This window comes from Schistocerca serialis, chromosome 5, assembly GCF_023864345.2.
Source record: "Schistocerca serialis cubense isolate TAMUIC-IGC-003099 chromosome 5, iqSchSeri2.2, whole genome shotgun sequence".
Lineage (NCBI taxonomy): Eukaryota > Metazoa > Arthropoda > Insecta > Orthoptera > Acrididae > Schistocerca > Schistocerca serialis.
Genome location: NC_064642.1, coordinates 274,546,787 through 274,565,413, shown reverse-complemented (window position 1 = coordinate 274,565,413; position 18,627 = coordinate 274,546,787). Strand labels below are relative to the sequence as shown.

At 42.4% G+C, this 18,627-nt stretch overlaps 1 protein-coding gene across 2 annotated transcripts in view; it reads right to left on the bottom strand.

The window, feature by feature from the left end:
* LOC126481227 (nephrin-like) overlaps window positions 1-18,627 on the bottom strand; it is a 667,514-nt gene that overhangs the window by 361,774 nt on the left and 287,113 nt on the right. The gene's annotated exons all lie outside the window — the stretch shown is intronic.

Sequence of the window (18,627 nt, the reverse complement as noted above, 5' to 3'; positions counted from 1 at the left end):
CTCGTGATGACTGGGTGTCGTGTGATGTCCTTAGGTTAGTTAGGTTTACGTAGTTCTAAGTTCTAGGGGACTGATGACCATAGATGTTAAGTCCCATAGTGCTCAGAGCCATTTGAACCCTTTTTGAAACTTCCTGGCAGGTTAAAACTGTGTGCCCGACCGAGACTCGAACTCGAAACCTTTGCCTTTCGCGGGCAAGTGCTCTACCATCTGAGCTACCGAAGCACGACTCACGCCCGGTCCTCACAGCTTTACTTCTGCCAGTATCTCGTCTTGAGGACCCGGCGTGAGTCGTGCTTCGGTAGCTCAGATGGTAGAGCACTTACCCGCGAAAGGCAAAGGTCCCGAGTTCGAGTCTCGGTCGGGCACACAGTTTTAATCTTCCAGCAAGTTTCATATCAGTGCACACTCCGCTGCAGAGTGAAAATCTCATTCTGGATACTGTAGATTGTTGAAATTGCCGTATCTGGGTCTACATAAAAATAAACTCCATAGTCTAATCACTTCTGATGTACATTATACTTCAGAATTCCTGAAGAGTTATGTGTCGATAAAACCACTACTCTATAAAGTGTCCTTTTGTGGAGCACTCAGAGTTCCATCACAACGTACCTTTAACTGGAAAATATTCTTAATTTTACCTTGGACAGGGATCCAAATTTTGGGTCATTGTTAACTAGTTATTCTGCTAAGCCCAGTTTCACACTTTTCGTCAGAATAAAACTGTGTGCTGGACTGAACATTTTGACTCCAACTTGCCAGTGGTTCTTACAACATATACTGTTTCTTACTAGGCTGTTATAATCTTTCAGTTTGTACGGCAGTTATATCCTAGACAATATAATACTTAAATCACTGTCAGCACATCTACTCCTTGAAAAGATTGCAGCAATGCAACCAGATGAAAACGTCTGAAACGGCCATGACTTCTGGTGGAAAAAACACCCACTTATTTTCAAAGCACGAAGTGTAAGGGAAAAGCCTGATGTGCCGCGATTTAAATTTACTGTGGGTGGAACTACACTGGTGCAGACTGTGGAAAAAAGGAAACGACAACACGAAATAAGCCTGATAGACGTCATCCAACGATCGAGGCTAGAGGTTATTATACTGAAATGTTTTCTTGACCCTTACATTGTCTTAACACAGACCCATGCAGAATTTAAACAGTGTCCTCTGCCCCTTGCAAGGCGTTATTGTAATCAAATGTAAATAGATTCGTTATTCATACTGAGTTGGTAGCTTGAAACTAAGCTCAATGTTTCCGTATCTGAGTAACCCGTACGATGACCCTAACAGTGACGCAATAGTCTGCAATTGCAGATTTGTTCGCTTGTTGTAAAGGAGTATGTTGCTTATGTTTCCTGCACCGATTGACTGCAGTTCTGGTGCTTTCAACTGCTTGGATGAATCCGAAATTGCCCAAACACGAAAATTTAACCTTTGTGAAAACCAAAAGCAGCCGTAACCTAGTAGAGACCTGTTCGACGAAGTCTGAGAAGCTTATTTTACACCGTTTTTCCTTCAAACTTGATGGATTTTAGTTGAAATTGCCTCATACAGGGCAAAAGGGCTATCTTTTTGAGGCTCTCATTCTCTGTCATTTCAGTTTCCGAATCGTCAGTGGCTGGACAGAACTCGTAATCTATTGTGCATCGTAAGTATTCGGGTGAAACGTGGTCTGGAAATGAAGAACACGCTTCGTACGCCGCGATAGCAGTATTGAAATTTTTATTGTACCAAGATGACCGATTTCAACAGACTTATCCTGTTATCATCTAATCTTATGGAACTAGTTATAAGAATGCTTCGTTACATGCTTTGACTTCATTTAATGTAACATGCAATTTCTGTAACAAGTTCCATAAGATCAGGTGATGACAGCATGAGACTGCTGAAACCGGTCATTATGAAGCAATGAAGGTTTCTGCACTGCGGTCGTGGCGTATGAAGTGCGTTCTTCATTTCTACTCTTGAAGTGGTTCCACTCGACAGACAAATTCGCATGAAATGAATACAGATCTCTTTCTGAATAAGACAATTCTTCCGTCAAAAGAAGTTTTCGTATTATTGCAAAGAAAACATATTCTTGGGAAAAGGAGATTTGTTACTAAATTGCATCGCATGAATATTTTCAGTGAATGCCACACTATCGGGCAACATAATTCTGCAAATCGTTACCTGACAGATAAACGGAATAACAGAAATCTGTAAAACTGAAAAAGCTTGAAGCTGAAAAATGTGCGTAGGGGATTCTTTTATGATTTGGTTACGAACCATTTAGGAACATTTCTGCTTTCCTCTAAATAACTAATTGGTAAGAATGGCTGGGTTCCATTGTGCCTGTACTTCGGTTTTACAAAGAGCGACGGCATATCGATGCCTTTCCTGTAAATAAATGGTTCACCCTACAGTACAGTGTTTGCTTTTCTTTAAGCAAAAGAAACGCTCATCACCACTTACCAAAAATTTTTAGATGTTCCATTTGCTTTTCACCGTTTACTTTCTTGGCTCTAAATCACAAATAACCATGGAAAATACTGAATATCAGAGTTTCCCAACCTTTCTGTTATGGATATTGTTGTGATATAGTTCTAATGCGCAATTCCTCCTGATATCTCTTTCACAGTTTTGTAACTACCTTGAGAAAGAAATTTCTTTGTGCCGAGTATGCCCTCCATAGAGTCTATGTGAAAAGCTGCTGTTTAGCACACAGTTTTAAACTGTCACATGTATCTCTTATTAGTCTTGACTGCCGTACGAACTGTCCCATACCCTTAGGATAAATTCTTGAGGTAGTAAGGGATTCGAAATTAAGAATTTTGAGATACAGTGCATAGCCTTTAACGAGATATGTGCGTGACACAGATGTTTGGAAAAGTAATGTACAACGTAGATGAAAATATTTCATGCACTTTAAGGCAGGCAACCGAACTACGTCTTCCTTACCTACGCCAGACGGTGGGTTGTCTAGCTTAAGGTGCTTGAAATATTTCCCGGGCATGTTTTCTTTTCCCCACCATGTATTTCGGAATAAACCACCACTTCCACATCGACACTGGTCCCGTGCCTTAACTAATAATCGTCTCTGATGTGCCCAAGGTGAATATTACCACTGACTAAAGGTCATGAGCGGTTGTCGAATATATAGCATGACTCGTTACAATAACTCACAGACTTCCCTTTATTTTTGGAATAGCTTAATGTACGGCCTGAAAAGCCAAAAAAATATGCAGGTAATAGTTTAGAAATGGGCATCATGTTAATAGGAAGATATTATTAGTTGCAGGTAAAAAGTTTTGAGAATCTGGATGAGTAACACCAAGATTCTCGAGAAAAACAATTCACCCAGTACAATTTTGGGGCAATGTGTTCTATGGTGAGCAGGAATGTTCGTAGATGACCAGCCGTCGACTAACAGTTGAAGAGTGCACTTCGAAAAATATGGTATGCAGCGGTAATTATGCTCCTGCCGTAAATAAACACGTATATGCAGTGGGACAATTCATTCTGAATCCTGAATTCAATATTTTCAGATAACTGTCTTGCAGTGCATGAGATAAAACTGGCGATTTTCACTTTGAACAGTCACTAGGAACTTATGGTTTTGTGATAGGTTTAAGTTGTTAATGTCAACAAAAAACTAAATGTTCCTTTCTGAACCTTTGTTTCTTATCCCAAAGTACTGTGTTTAGGATCCTCCACCACCTGTATAATTTTGATCTTAAGACTAAATAGTTCTTCTATCTCCGTTTGGCAGACCAACATAATACTTTTTAAAAGTGCTTTAAATCCGTTAAAAAGTGTTTATTCTTTCATAAACATTTCGTTTTATTTATATAAAACTTACAGTTTGGTTTTTATATCTAAAACCAGTTCATTACGAAATATGTAGATGCGGGGGGAGGGCAGGGCGGGGAAGGGCAAGCCGTAATAGTGAAATGTACGCGAGAGGTAGAGTGTTTGGTCATTACATAACGATTTACATATTCCGTTTTAAATGGATCACGAATGTTGAATGGTTTCTGCTGTATTTCCATGTCCTGGTGTGTTCTTTATATTTTGTGTCAAACGTCCTATTAGTCACTCCGAAATAGATTTTATCACAGTCTCTCCAACTGAGCTGGTGGATAACAAACTATTTGTGTCTCTCTACTTTTATTTCTGTTTTTGTATTGCAGTATTCGTTCTGCAGCCAATGTTTATGTCCCGTGTTTTGGATGTATTACCTATTTTGGGTGTGATTTTTTAATAATTGTTGAACGAGTGCGGAAACTATGGCCATTTTTTTCTTAGAATGCAACATTTTGTTAGAAGTTTCAGTTCTACTGTAGAAAAAAATGTTTTGAAGTGCATATCTCTCTGCTCTTAGCTGAAGGTAGACGTTGTCTTCGCTAGCCTCTTCTCCCAAAACCTTTCCTTGGCATATATGTCGTATGACAGATATCGACAGGATTCCCTCCACTTTCCTCTGTCCTGCACATCTTGATTCATTTGCTGGTTACTTCGTCATTTCTAATGTTATCCACTATTCCATCTTCTCCGTCTCTTTCTATAATCTCCTGTGTAAAAATTCCTCGTTGCAGGCAATGTATTAGCAGTAAATGGCTCTGCCTCCTCATTGTTACCATTACCTCTAGTTTCTTTCCTCTCCTGTTCTTAGAAGCAATTCTCCATTCGTCATTCTGTCAGCCGATGGTGATGATTATTATAGTGATCACTGTTTAACGTCACTCAATGACATGCTCATCAGCGCCCTTGCAGAATATGACTTAAATGCACATGAGAGTACGTATTTCCCTCGTAAGGGTTTGTCGGGGACGGCCAGCTCGTCCCACGCATCCCCTGATCGGACTACGACTGTGGTTGCTCGGGATACTGCCCCCCTTGAGGCTGATCCCTCACCTGTGGTAGAGTGGGAGGTCGTCTCAAGGTGTGGCAAGGGGCGAAAGACATTCCGGAGGGCTGAACGGAAAGCCTCTCCAGTTTGTCTGACGAACCGGTTTCAGGCTCTGTCTCAGGCTGATACTGATCTTCGGCCTGACATGGCTGCTTGTCCTGTTCCAGAGGTTGCCCCTCAGTCTGCAAGATCCGGGCAGTCGCAGAGGGTGGGCTTACTGGTAGTTGGGAGCTCCAACGTCAGGCGCGTAATGGGGCCCCTTAGGGAAATGGCAGCAAGAGAGGGGAAGAAATCCAATGTGCACTCCGTGTGCATACCGGGGGGAGTCATTCCAGATGTGGAAAGGGTCCTTCCGGATGCCATGAAGGGTACAGGGTGCACCCATCTGCAGGTGGTCGCTCATGTCGGCACCAATGATGTGTGTCGCTATGGATCGGAGGAAATCCTCTCTGGCTTCCGGCGGCTATCTGATTTGGTGAAGACTGCCAGTCTCGCTAGCGGGATGAAAGCAGAGCTCACCATCTGCAGCATCGTCGACAGGACTGACTGCGGACCTTTGGTACAGAGCCGAGTGGAGGGTCTGAATCAGAGGCTGAGACGGTTCTGCGACCGTGTGGGCTGCAGATTCCTCGACTTGCGCCATAGGGTGGTGGGGTTTCGGGTTCCGCTGGATAGGTCAGGAGTCCACTACACGCAACAAGCGGCTACACGGGTAGCAGGGGTTGTGTGGCGTGGGCTGGGCGGTTTTTTAGGTTAGATGGCCTTGGGCAAGTACAGAAAGGGCAACAGCCTCAACGGGTGCGGGGCAAAGTCAGGACATGCGGGGACCAAGCAGCAATCGGTATTGTAATTGTCAACTGTCGAAGCTGCGTTGGTAAAGTACCGGAACTTCAAGCGCTGATAGAAAGCACCGAAGCTGAAATCGTTATAGGTACAGAAAGCTGGCTTAAGCCAGAGATAAATTCTGCCGAAATTTTTACAAAGGTACAGACGGTGTTTAGAAAGGATAGATTGCATGCAACCGGTGGTGGAGTGTTCATCGCTGTTAGTAGTAGTTTATCCTGTAGTGAAGTAGAAGTGGATAGTTCCTGTGAATTATTATGGGTGGAGGTTACACTAAACAACCGAACTAGGTTAATAATTGGCTCCTTTTACCGACCTCCCGACTCAGCAGCATTAGTGGCAGAACAACTGAGAGAAAATTTGGAATACATTTCACATAAATTTTCTCAGCATGTTATAGTCTTAGGTGGAGATTTCAATTTACCAGATATAGACTGGGACACTCAGATGTTTAGGACGGGTGGTAGGGACAGAGCATCGAGTGACATTATACTGAGTGCACTATCCGAAAATTACCTCGAGCAATTAAACAGAGAACCGACTCGTGGAGATAACATCTTGGACCTACTGATAACAAACAGACCCGAACTTTTCGAATCTGTATGTACAGAACAGGGAATCAGTGATCATAAGGCCGTTGCAGCATCCCTGAATATGGAAGTTAATAGGAATATAAAAAAAGGGAGGAAGGTTTATCTGTTTAGCAAGAGTAATAGAAGGCAGATTTCAGACTACCTAACAGATCAAAACGAAAATTTCTGTTCCGACACTGACAATGTTGAGTGTTTATGGAAAAAGTTCAAGGCAATCGTAAAATGCGTTTTAGACAGGTACGTGCCGAGTAAAACTGTGAGGGACGGGAAAAACCCACCGTGGTACAACAACAAAGTTAGGAAACTACTGCGAAAGCAAAGAGAGCTCCACTCCAAGTTTAAACGCAGCCAAAACCTCTCAGACAAACAGAAGCTAAACGATGTCAAAGTTAGCGTAAGGAGGGCTATGCGTGAAGCGTTCATTGAATTCGAAAGTAAAATTCTATGTACCGACTTGACAGAAAATCCTAGGAAGTTCTGGTCTTACGTTAAATCAGTAAGTGGCTCGAAACAGCATATCCAGACACTACGGGATGATGATGGCATTGAAACAGAGGATGACACGCGTAAAGCTGAAATACTAAACACCTTTTTCCAAAGCTGTTTCACAGAGGAAGACCGCACTGCAGTTCCTTCTCTAAATCCTCGCACAAACGAAAAAATGGCTGACATCGAAATAAGTGTCCAAGGAATAGAAAAGCAACTGGAATCACTCAATAGAGGAAAGTCCACTGGACCTGACGGGATACCAATTCGATTCTACACAGAGTACGCGAAAGAACTTGCCCCCCTTCTAACAGCCGTGTACCGCAAGTCTCTAGAGGAACGGAGGGTTCCAAATGATTGGAAAAGAGCACAGATAGTCCCAGTCTTCAAGAAGGGTCGTCGAGCAGATGCGCAAAACTATAGACCTATATTTCTTACGTCGATCTCATGTAGAATTTTAGAACATGTTTTTTGCTCGCGTATCATGTCATTTCTGGAAACCCAGAATCTACTATGTAGGAATCAACATGGATTCCGGAAACAGCGATCGTGTGAGACCCAACTCGGCTTATTTGTTCATGAGACCCAGAAAATATTAGATACAGGCTCCCAGGTAGATGCTATTTTTCTTGACTTCCGGAAGGCGTTCGATACAGTTCCGCACTGTCGCCTGATAAGCAAAGTAAGAGCCTACGGAATATCAGACCAGCTGTGTGGCTGGATTGAGGAGTTTTTGGCAAACAGAACACAGCATGTTGTTATCAATGGAGAGACGTCTACAGACGTTAAAGTAACCTCTGGCGTGCCACAGGGGAGTGTTATGGGACCATTGCTTTTCACAATATATATAAATGACTTAGTAGATAGTGTCGGAAGTTCCATGCGGCTTTTCGCGGATGATGCTGTAGTATACAGAGAAGTTGCTGCATTAGAAAATTGTAGCGAAATACAGGAAGATCTGCAGCGGATAGGCACTTGGTGCAGGGAGTGGCAACTGACCCTTAACATAGACAAATGTAATGTATTGCGAATACATAGAAAGAAGGATCCTTTATTGTATGATTATATGATAGCGGAACAAACACTGGTAGCAGTTACTTCTGTAAAATATCTGGGAGTATGCGTACGGAACGATTTGAAGTGGAATGATCATATAAAACTAATTGTTGGTAAGGCGGGTACCAGGTTGAGATTCATTGGGAGAGTGCTTAGAAAATGTAGTCCATCAACAAAGGAGGTGGCTTACAAAACACTCGTTCGACCTATACTTGAGTATTGCTCATCAGTGTGGGATCCGTACCAGGTCGGGTTGACGGAGGAGATAGAGAAGATCCAAAGAAGAGCGGCGCGTTTCGTCACTGGGTTATTTGGTAACCGTGATAGCGTTACGGAGATGTTTAATAAACTCAAGTGGCAGACTCTGCAAGAGAGGCGCTCTGCATCGCGGTGTAGCTTGCTCGCCAGGTTTCGAGAGGGTGCGTTTCTGGATGAGGTATCGAATATATTGCTTCCCCCTACTTATACTTCCCGAGGAGATCACGAATGTAAAATTAGAGAGATTAGAGCGCGCACGGAGGCTTTCAGACAGTCGTTCTTCCCGCGAACCATACGCGACTGGAACAGGAAAGGGAGGTAATGACAGTGGCACGTAAAGTGCCCTCCGCCACACACCGTTGGGTGGCTTGCGGAGTATCAATGTAGATGTAGATGTATATGTAGAAGTAATCTTGTTGGGGTAATGGCCTATGGGCACACAAATACCCCAAGACGGTGTGTCAACGACAACAAAGATAACAGATCAACCTGTTGTGCCCCTCACTTTCAAAATATTTCTCCAAAATAACATTTCAAAACTATACAACTATTTTCAGCTTTGTGCTTCCACGATTCGGTGTCGTAGGATACTCGACCGCTTCCAAAGCCGAAAGGTCGGCGTCGCTGCATTCATTGCGGAAGGATTCGGGTTCGACTCCCAGTACCTCCTCGGATTTTTCTGAAACAGGGGGGTCTCGTACGGTGTCCACCCGACATCATGAGGGATTGCCCACATGCTGATGACATGGCACATGTTGATGGATCGCTCCTTGTACTGCCTTATAGGCAGCAGCCGGCGAGTCGAAACAGGTCCAAGGCCTAATGCATGGGTAGTGTTTACATACTTTACGATAGTGAACTTCTGATGAAACACTTTCTCAATTCTATTGAAAGACTTTCTGATCTCAATATGCTTTTCACCTCTTCATAAGCTGTATTACCCATAGATATACTATTCCTCATTTTATCAACACAGCTTCCACTTTTTCTCAACAAACACCCTGAGTACCTAAAAGACTTTTTCTCCTTCCGTGGACATTTTGGCGAAACATTCAAGGTTGTTTCTTGGCATTGTCAAATGAGAAGATATACTATCTGTTGTGTTAAAATATCTGCATAAAAAAACTTAGGTCATGATAACTAAAATTCCTTTATGTAATAATAACTATCAGCTCATCGACGAGTAATTTTCAGATCAATAAAATTTTTATTAGTTGATTCCGTGTATACCAAGTAGACTGTATGTAAACATGACGACCTACTTTAGTTTATACATGACAATAAGTGTCATGCACCTGGACGGATTATGACGATGTGTATTGCCTGGTGGCTGGTATACAAGGAATGGCTGTAATGGCTCTGAGCACTATGGGACTTAACATCTGTGGTCATGAGTCCCCTAGAACTTAGAACTACTTAAACCTAACTAACCTAAGGACATCACACAACACCCAGCCATCACGAGGCAGAGAAAATCCCTGACCCCGCCGGGAATCGAACCCGGGGACCCGGGACGGAATCAAGTGATAACAGTTTTATTAATCTGAAGACGCCTCGTCAATGGGCTGCAACTAGTTACCAAATAAAGGAATTTTACCGATATCGATCTAGGATTTTTATCGACAAATTTTAAAACCTTTACGTTTACCAATTCTCATCACTTTGATCTTTCCTACATTTATCGTCATTGCATGCTCTATTTCTATTTTTACGAACCCCTTGAATGTAAATTGTAGTTCTTCCTCTTCCCCTAACATCTCTTGGTCATTCAGTCTCAGTACAGTCAACGATTTAAAAAAGTAGTATACTCTCTCAGCTTCTCTTGCCACGTCTAGATTCTTTATGTCTTTCTCAATTGGCACGGGATTCCTGATACAAAGTTCAAGAGATTAAAAGCATACAGAGTAGTTCTCCTTGATTTTTCACAAAGAGAAGCAATCCACAGTTTTGAGACGTTGACTTTCCAGTCACCTCTCACTGCGTGCGTACCTGTGTGCGTGTGTGTGCGTGCGCGCTGGTTGCTCCAGAGGAGAGCCCACTGAAGGACACCCCGGAAGAGTGTCGACCGTGGCCGCCAGCCGCTCGTTACCGTTAATTAGCTGCTCGCTCGCCCTCCTAGCCGTAATGACCAGTGTCCGGCACGCTTCGCGTGAAGCTGCATACCAGAATCACATTATGGCAGGGAGCGCTGATATGGATCCAAGAGTGACGCCGGTGTCAGTAGAAAGAGATGCCTGTGGCAGCGCAACGGTAGTACCGTTTCCACATAGAAATTTCTCTTCTTTTATTTCTGTAATTGGGGATAAAGATATATTTATTAAGTGGAAAAATCCTTTCATACATCTGTTATGAGCTTAAGTTTTTGGGATTAATGTAAGTTGTTAGTGTCATCAAAAACTAAGTATCCTTTTCGGGTCACTTGTTAGTTATCCAAAAATAGGAGTGGCGGTTACTGCCGAAACAATCGGTTTTCGGTTACATCGGTTCTTTTCTTCTCCAATTTCACCTTCTATTAAAACTACTCGAAATAACCGGTTTCTGCAATAAATGATTTTGTTTTTCATTGTTATAACTCCCAGTAATAAACAAAGACTTCGAAAAAGATTGAAACCCTATAATGTGAAGGAGTAGTAGATCACTACCAATACAGGTTTGTGGCTGTGGCAGAAATCGGTCTCATTGTCTCCAGCAAAGGTAGCGAAAGTAGAGGTGACAGCAAGAGCTAAAAGTGACAAACTGACGACTTCGCTACATCGTCACTCTTGACCCTTTTTCACCCTGAGGCAACCACAAAATTAAGGGTTCGGTTATTATCCCACGTTCGTAGGATGTAAATAAAATTATATGTACATAAATTAAATTTACCTTCACTTCCAAGGAAAACCGCGGATGTTTTCTCCTTATATGATGTCGCAAGTTTGTAGTGCCTCCTCCGGGTTTTCATCTTTCAAAGTAAATGGGGAGCATTGTACTTCACTGCAACCACACTTCGTAAAATACTTCCAAACTAGGAGTGGAACCATACTGCACTACAAGTGAAGTTCTATGACGACAGCGAGAGATTATCTTACATACCAGGTGGAGGCAACTATGCACGTACGCACTTACGGTCTAATAGGCCACGCCACACGGAGCAGGCACATTATTGCCTCTGAAATGCTGTACCCATTCTTATGTCATGTGTTCGTTGCTAGTTTCTAACTATAATCGTTATTATTAAAATAGAGCAGATTGCTTTTCCCAATTTCTTAATAGCCCAATATTGAAAAGTACTGGAAATTTTACGAATAAACATTATTTGTTATTAAAAAGAGTCCTACATGAAAACAAAATATTTTACCACTGCTAGTATGAAACATTGATATGCCGGGTTTTTTTACACAGTTATTAGTAAAAAATAAAAAAAAACCTGTTACAACCAAAACCGAACAAATACCGAAAAATACTGATTATTCCTGGTATCACTTTAACCTGTCGGTTTTTCCCATCCGTATCCTTAACTACTTTGTTTAGAGTTTTCTTCATTTGCTTAAATTTACTCATTAAGTTAAATCAATCTTACGCTGCTGATTGGCAATATCCGAATAAAGTTTACTCCGTTCATTTATTCAGCAGCTCTAACTCACGAATTTGATGATGACATCAACAAAAGCAACTCCAGATTTCTCGAACATAATAGGCTAGCATCTCAAGTAAAGCATCGGCTTCGATATAATGTGTGAGAGGAATATCTTGAGACTGCGAAGCTAAGACGCTACGGAATCATTGTACGTAGTGACCTTGTGTGGTATGAAACGACAACCAGTATTCTTGATGTTCACTTGCCAACATCATGCACCATATTAACCGCATCATGATGAAACTAAGTTCATATTCAGGAAATACATTAGTAGATACAATGTACCTAGGCGAATGCAAATGTGATAGTATTCCTAAGTTAGAAGCCGGCCGCGGTGGCCGAGCGGTTCTAGGCGCTACAGTCTGGAACCGCGAGACCGCTACGGTCGCAGGTTCGAATCCTGCCTCGGGCATGGATGTGTGTGATGTCCTTAGGTTAGTTAGGTTTAAGTAATTCTAAGTTCTAGGGGACTGATGACCTATGAAGTTAAGTCCCATAGTGCTCAGAGCCATTTGAACCATTTGAACCTAAGTTAGAACTATACGGGAAAGAGAAACTAGGATAAAAATATTTTCTTCCCTGACAATTACACAGCTTGAAATGATCGAATGAAAATATTTCCCAATACACACTCTAAATTTCTTAATTCATAAGTCAAGTTGTATATAATTACATTCTACAGCGGGAAATGTTTCCATTCAAAGATATAAATGACTGTGAATACTGGTCTGACACGGTCTCCGTCTGATTGAAAGAGCAGTTATGTAATATAAAGAAGACATACTGGCTTTTTGTGTTACTACTACTTTTGTAAGGCCGTTCGTAGTCACACGGCCTTCGCAAAACGGCAAACATACGCAAACAAAGTGACAAATATTCAGTCTCTCTCTCTCTCTCTCTCTCTCTCTCTCTCTCTCTCTCTCTCTCTCTGTGTGTGTGTGTGTGTGTGTGTGTGTGTGTGTGTTTTCAAAGCCAAGATGCATGGGAGGGTGCACCCAAGTGTGCTGTTTTGAAGAGCACGCCTTCGTCTCAAATTTAGAGGGATCCTCGGAACGTTATAGGTACGACGTCGCGTCTCGAAATCGGATTCCAAAATGCAATAAAGTTTCCCGAGCGCTGTCAGCTTCAACTGGGCGCCTCCGTCGCATTTCATACGTCTGCCAGCAACCTGCGAGGCTCGTCCCAGCTGTCGAAGCTACGGGAAGGGTCCAATACAGGAAAATAACAAGCTCAGTCACGGTTTACAGAGACTAGTTTTCTCAAGAGCGCCTTTAATTTTGAATGTGTACTGAACCAGCTTATTTTCTGTGAGGAATGCATTATTCACTACGTATAGGTAGTACGTTATGTTTCTAGACAGGTCACTTCTTAGTAAAACTTTAGCTGTTGCAATGACGAGCTGTATCTTATACAAATTTGTCATGCACACCATATGTAAGAAAATAAATGAAAGATACTAGTTCCTATATCTGTGTTATTTTGTAGCTCCTTTATATTTAATTATAATCCTTATAAGCTCGCAGCCATGGCTGCACTCTACACGCTCATGTCTGATGACTCACGAGGCAGTTGACGCAATGGATTCGCATTTTCTCGAACCCTTTCGTTGGCGATCCCCGGATTAGTTCACCTCACTTCTGTATTCTAGAAAACCATCTTAAATCAAATCACCAGCGTCTCTTTGACGAGCGGAAAGGATTAACTGGAGTTGTCCAAAACCAGAGGTTAATGTCTTTCAGCTATCTAGCTTATTTCAGCGATATTCCGAGAGTCAACCACTCGATTGCAAACTGTCAGAATTTGAACCGTTGACAATCAGTACACTGCCTGCGGCTGTGCTTGCAGCAACCGCTCCAAAGTAAACAATAGGAGCCCCTCTGTGGGTTGGAGTGCACCTGCCACCCAGGAGCAGCAGCTATAGGATAACTGTTCGTCGATAGGTCAGAAGTCACAAGCTAAATTTGCACCGAAAAAACTGTCATTTGGGGCTACAGATTTACAGGTACAAATCCTGCACTTTTATTAAACACCAGCTAACCAATGGTCGCAGTCTCTAGTACGAGACCCCTTCCTACCGAGAATGTGCGCACACACTAAAGCTTAACACGCGTTTACGAGAGCGTGCTGGAAAGAAATGCCTGCAAATTTCTTATGTGAAAACTCTTAACGCTTTTTTTTTTCAATGAAACAAAGATTATTTTCTACTTCTTCATTCTTCATGTCTACATATTTAATTCTCAACATACACTACTGGCCATTAAAATTGATACACCAAGAAAAAATGCAGATCTTAAGCGGGTATTCATTGGACAGATATATTATACTAGAACTGACATGTGATTACATTTTCACGCAGTTTGGGTGCATAGACTTGAGAAATCAGTACCCGAAACAACCACCTCTGGAAGTAATAACGGCCTAAAATCGCCTGGACATTGAGTCAAACAGAGCTTGGATGGCGTGTACAGGTACAGCTGCCCATGCAGATTCAACACGATAGCACGGTTCATCACGAGTAGTGATTGGCGTATTGTGACGAGCCAGTTGCTCGGCTACCATTGAACAGACGTTTTCAATTGATGAGAGATCTGGTGAATGTGTTGGGGGCCCGTACAGGACCTGCAACATGCGGTCGTGCATTATCCTGCTGAAATATAGGGTTTCGTAGGGATCGAATAAAGGTTAGAGCCACGGGTCGTAACACATCTGAAGAGTAACGTCCACTGTTCAAAGTGCCGTCAATGCGAACAAGAGGTGACCGAGACCTTTAACCAATATGACCCCATACCATCACGCCGGGTGATACTCCAGTATGGAGATGACAAAAACACGCTTCCAATGTGCATTCACCGCGATGTCGTCAAACACGGATGTGACCATCATGATGCTGTAAACAGAACCTGGATTCATCCGGAAAAAAATGACGTTTTGCCATTCGTGCACCCAGGCGCTCCTGTCTGTGTTGCAGCGTCAAGGGTAACAACAGCCATGGTCTCCGAGCTGATAGTCCATGCTGCTGCAAACGTCGTCGAACTGTTCGTGCAGATGGTTGTTGTCTTGCAAACGTCCCCATTTTGTTGACTCAGGGGATGAGACGTGGCTGCACGATCCGTTACAGTCATGCCGATAAGATGCCTGTCATCTGACTGCTAGTGATACAAGGACGTTGGGATCCAGCACGGCGCTCCGTATTACCCTCCTGAACCCACCGATTCCATATTCTGCTAACAGTCATTCGATATCGACCAACGCGAGCAGCAATGTCGCGATACGATAAACCGCAATCGCAATAGGCTTTAATCCGACCTTACACGAGGCATCACAACAACGTTTCATCATTCAACGCGGGTCAACTACTGTTTGTGCATGAGAAATCGGTTGGAAACTTTCCTCATGTCAGCGCGTTGTAGGTGTCGCCACCGGCGCCAACCTTGTGTGGATGTTCTGAAAACCTAATCATTTGCACATCACAGCATCTTCTATCTGTCGGTTAAATTTCACGTCTGTAGCACGTTGGACTTGGTCGGGAACCGCGCTGCTGCTACGGTCGCAGGTTCGAATCTTGCCACGGGCATGGATGTGTGTGATATCCTTAGGTTAGTTAGGTTCAAGTAGTTCTTAGTCTAGGGGACTGATGACGTCAGATGTTAAGTTCCATAGTGCTTAGAACCATTGGAACCATTTGAACCATAACCTCACGTCTATTTTCATCTCCACATCACTGTTGAGGAGGGGTCCTCAAAGGTGTCCTTTACATTTGGGAAACAGATGACATTCAGTTGGTGCCAAGTCGGGACTGTATGAAGGATGGTCGATGACAGTGAGTCCAGGGCGTCGGATTGTTGCAGATGTCGCAGCGGTAGTGTGTGATCCGACACTGTGTCGCTCAAGGAGTAGGTGCTCTGTGTGTGGATGAACTCTTCGAATCGAAACGCTAATATAGGCCGCTTTTTCTCAGGCACTGACATACTTGTAATATGTTATTCACTGCAATTCGTAGACCTCTAACGGCAGAGGGCTACAGATGTACAGACATGAAGAACAAAGATGTAGAATGTTAATGATGTATTTTCTTTAAAATGATTTAAGAGTTTTCAAATAAAAATTCAGAGGCATTACTTCTTAGCACGCCCTCAAAGATAACAAGAAAATGATTAATAAGTATTCCAACCTGCCAACTTACAGGCTCTTATGTAATATCATAGATTTTCCATGATGTAAAAATCCCTCTGTTGACCGTTAGTGATTACTACCGAACAACTGCAGAATTGTTATACACTCTTGAAGATGACCTCTGACCTTCTGAGGGTTGCCGGCAGACTCTTTAGCTTTTCTTCAAGACGTTGTCTCCTGCCAGGACTTTTTGTAAGTCTCCTTCTGACAGGTGCTGAAAACACCTGCCTCACGTGCTCTTAAGCCACTATTTTACGATACAACTACAAACCACATAAAGAAATTACAGGAAGACCAACACATAATCTTATGGTTGGAAAATACCCCGTTTCGCCATAATATCACTAACCGTTCGGTAACTCAACAATCAGTTGGACGACTCCCAGTGAGACCAGGAATTATACGTTACACTGTAATGTTGTCAGGTAGTAGAAATGCGATATCAAATCATTGCTGGAATTTCATGACACTATAATGTGAAGCCAGGAACTGAAGTTTATATTATTTATTAGCAGTACCCAGCGACGCCTTGCTGTGGCTCATTCAGCTTAAATGGAGACGAAAGAAAAGAGAAAGCACACATTTCTAATACGTTTAGGAATTGGATATACTTCTTCTTCTCCTTCTCTCCCATATCTCTGTCCATTTCCTCCTCCCCTTTCTTTATCCATTTCCTCCTCCTTCCCTCTCTCTCTGTCCATCCCCTCCTCTCCATCCCTCTGTCCACCTTCTCCTGCCCCCTCTCTCCTCATCTCCTCCTATCCCATCTGTCGCCCCTCTCTCAGTCCATCACTTCTTACCCCCTTTCTCCTCTGTCTCCTCCTGCCCTTGCCTCTGTCCATCTTCTTCTTCTCATTTTCTATGTCCATTTCCTTCCATCCCTGTGCCATCTCCTCTACCCCCCCCCCCCCCCACCTCTCTCTCTCTGGCTTTGAGCCGTGTTTATTGCTATTGCAAATTCAGATTCTGCAGTAGTAATCTCATCAAAACCCAATAATCCATAAATACAACTTTCCTGTTTGCTAACAGTGTTTCGCTATTTTGTATTTCGTAACGCTTCGCATTATTAAATTTATATAAATTTACGTATTAATGTACTTAAAATAGGTAAATGAAAACATGCTCTTATAGAAATGGAACGCTGTGTCAAAGTTTCAATGCAATCGGTCAAGAACTTTCGGAGATTAGCGATTTCGAAGAAACCAACATTCATATGTGTATAACGTTTCCCCTGTTACTACTGACATATATTTCAAATATGCCAGATGGCTTTCCAGTAGGTATATAAAAGCACTTAGTATTCGAACGCAATGTTGTGTCAGTATTTCAAAGCAGACGTTGAAGAAGATTTTGAAGGAACGAACGTATACGTTTGCACTTAAGTAGAAAATGTTTGTGTTCCTGGTTACTCATCTCCCAAAGTTTTTGACCGCATTCTTTAAAATTTAGACGCAATGCTGTAATGGAATACACATGTGCTTTTTATACCTGTTTTTAGCAAATATAATATATAATTTTTTATCTATTTATTAATAGGGAAACTCCGTTACAAAAAATCTCAGAAAGTAGCACACACACAAACACACACACACACACACACACACACACCATCATCATCATCATCATCATCATCATCATCATCATCATCATTATCATCACAAAAATATGAAAAGTGTAGACTGCCACTCATCATTCAGCGCAGATGTTGAGTCGCAGATAGGCACAACAAGAAGACGTCAAACAAGTAAGCTTTCGGACAAAAGGCCTTCCTCCGAATTATACAACATACACACACATACACTCATGCAAAGCATATGTGTACACATGACCACTGTCTCTGGCTGCCGACGCCAAACTGCAAGCAGCTGCGTATGGAGGGAAAAGCAATCTGGACGGCTTATAATATATCATATATATTAAAGAAATGGATACCTAAAAACACGATTGTATTGAAATGGAACGTTGTGTCAAAATTTCAAAGCAATCAGTCAAGAGCTTTGGAGATCACGATTCTGAACAAACAAACATTTACATTTTATTTATATGGATAACACATGTTGAGAATTAATGACGAATAAAAATTTAACATGTGAACAAATTTAACATGGCAACTCGTCAATTACCGTTTTCGGTGTAACACACATTAGTGAGAATGCTTTCTTGGCCACGTCATCAGCGTGTCAGAGTCTCAGACGACGGAACGGCACTCGACCTTCGAAGCTGGCTCGAGGAGCAGAATGTTTTCTATCAGCAAAGAAAATTTGCGGAGCTACTAGAAGGAGAAGTATCAGCTCTGCTTTTTGAAAGCCGATTTCAAAGATCTGCTAAGGCAGAAAAAATCCATGACAGTGAAAGTTGCCTGTGTCTGACCTGCACGACCAACCAGATAATGCGCTTTGTTTGTATTTCTGTGGCTACGTCTCATTGTCATGTTTCTAGGTGATTGTAGTTTTCAGTCCGTAATGACACTATGAATTTCGTGAATGAGCTAGTCTAAACGTTCTCACATGTCAAGCATCTTCACCACACTCGAATTCAGTAGAATATAATTAGATTAAGACTAAAATAAAGAAAAAAGTAGACACATCAGGACCACAACGTTTCTTACTCTGCAGAGAACCTACATATATCAGTCATAGGACTGTTTCAACAATATGCGCGTTTCAGCACTGCCTGTTGTGAAAATCTCGACGCCTCTG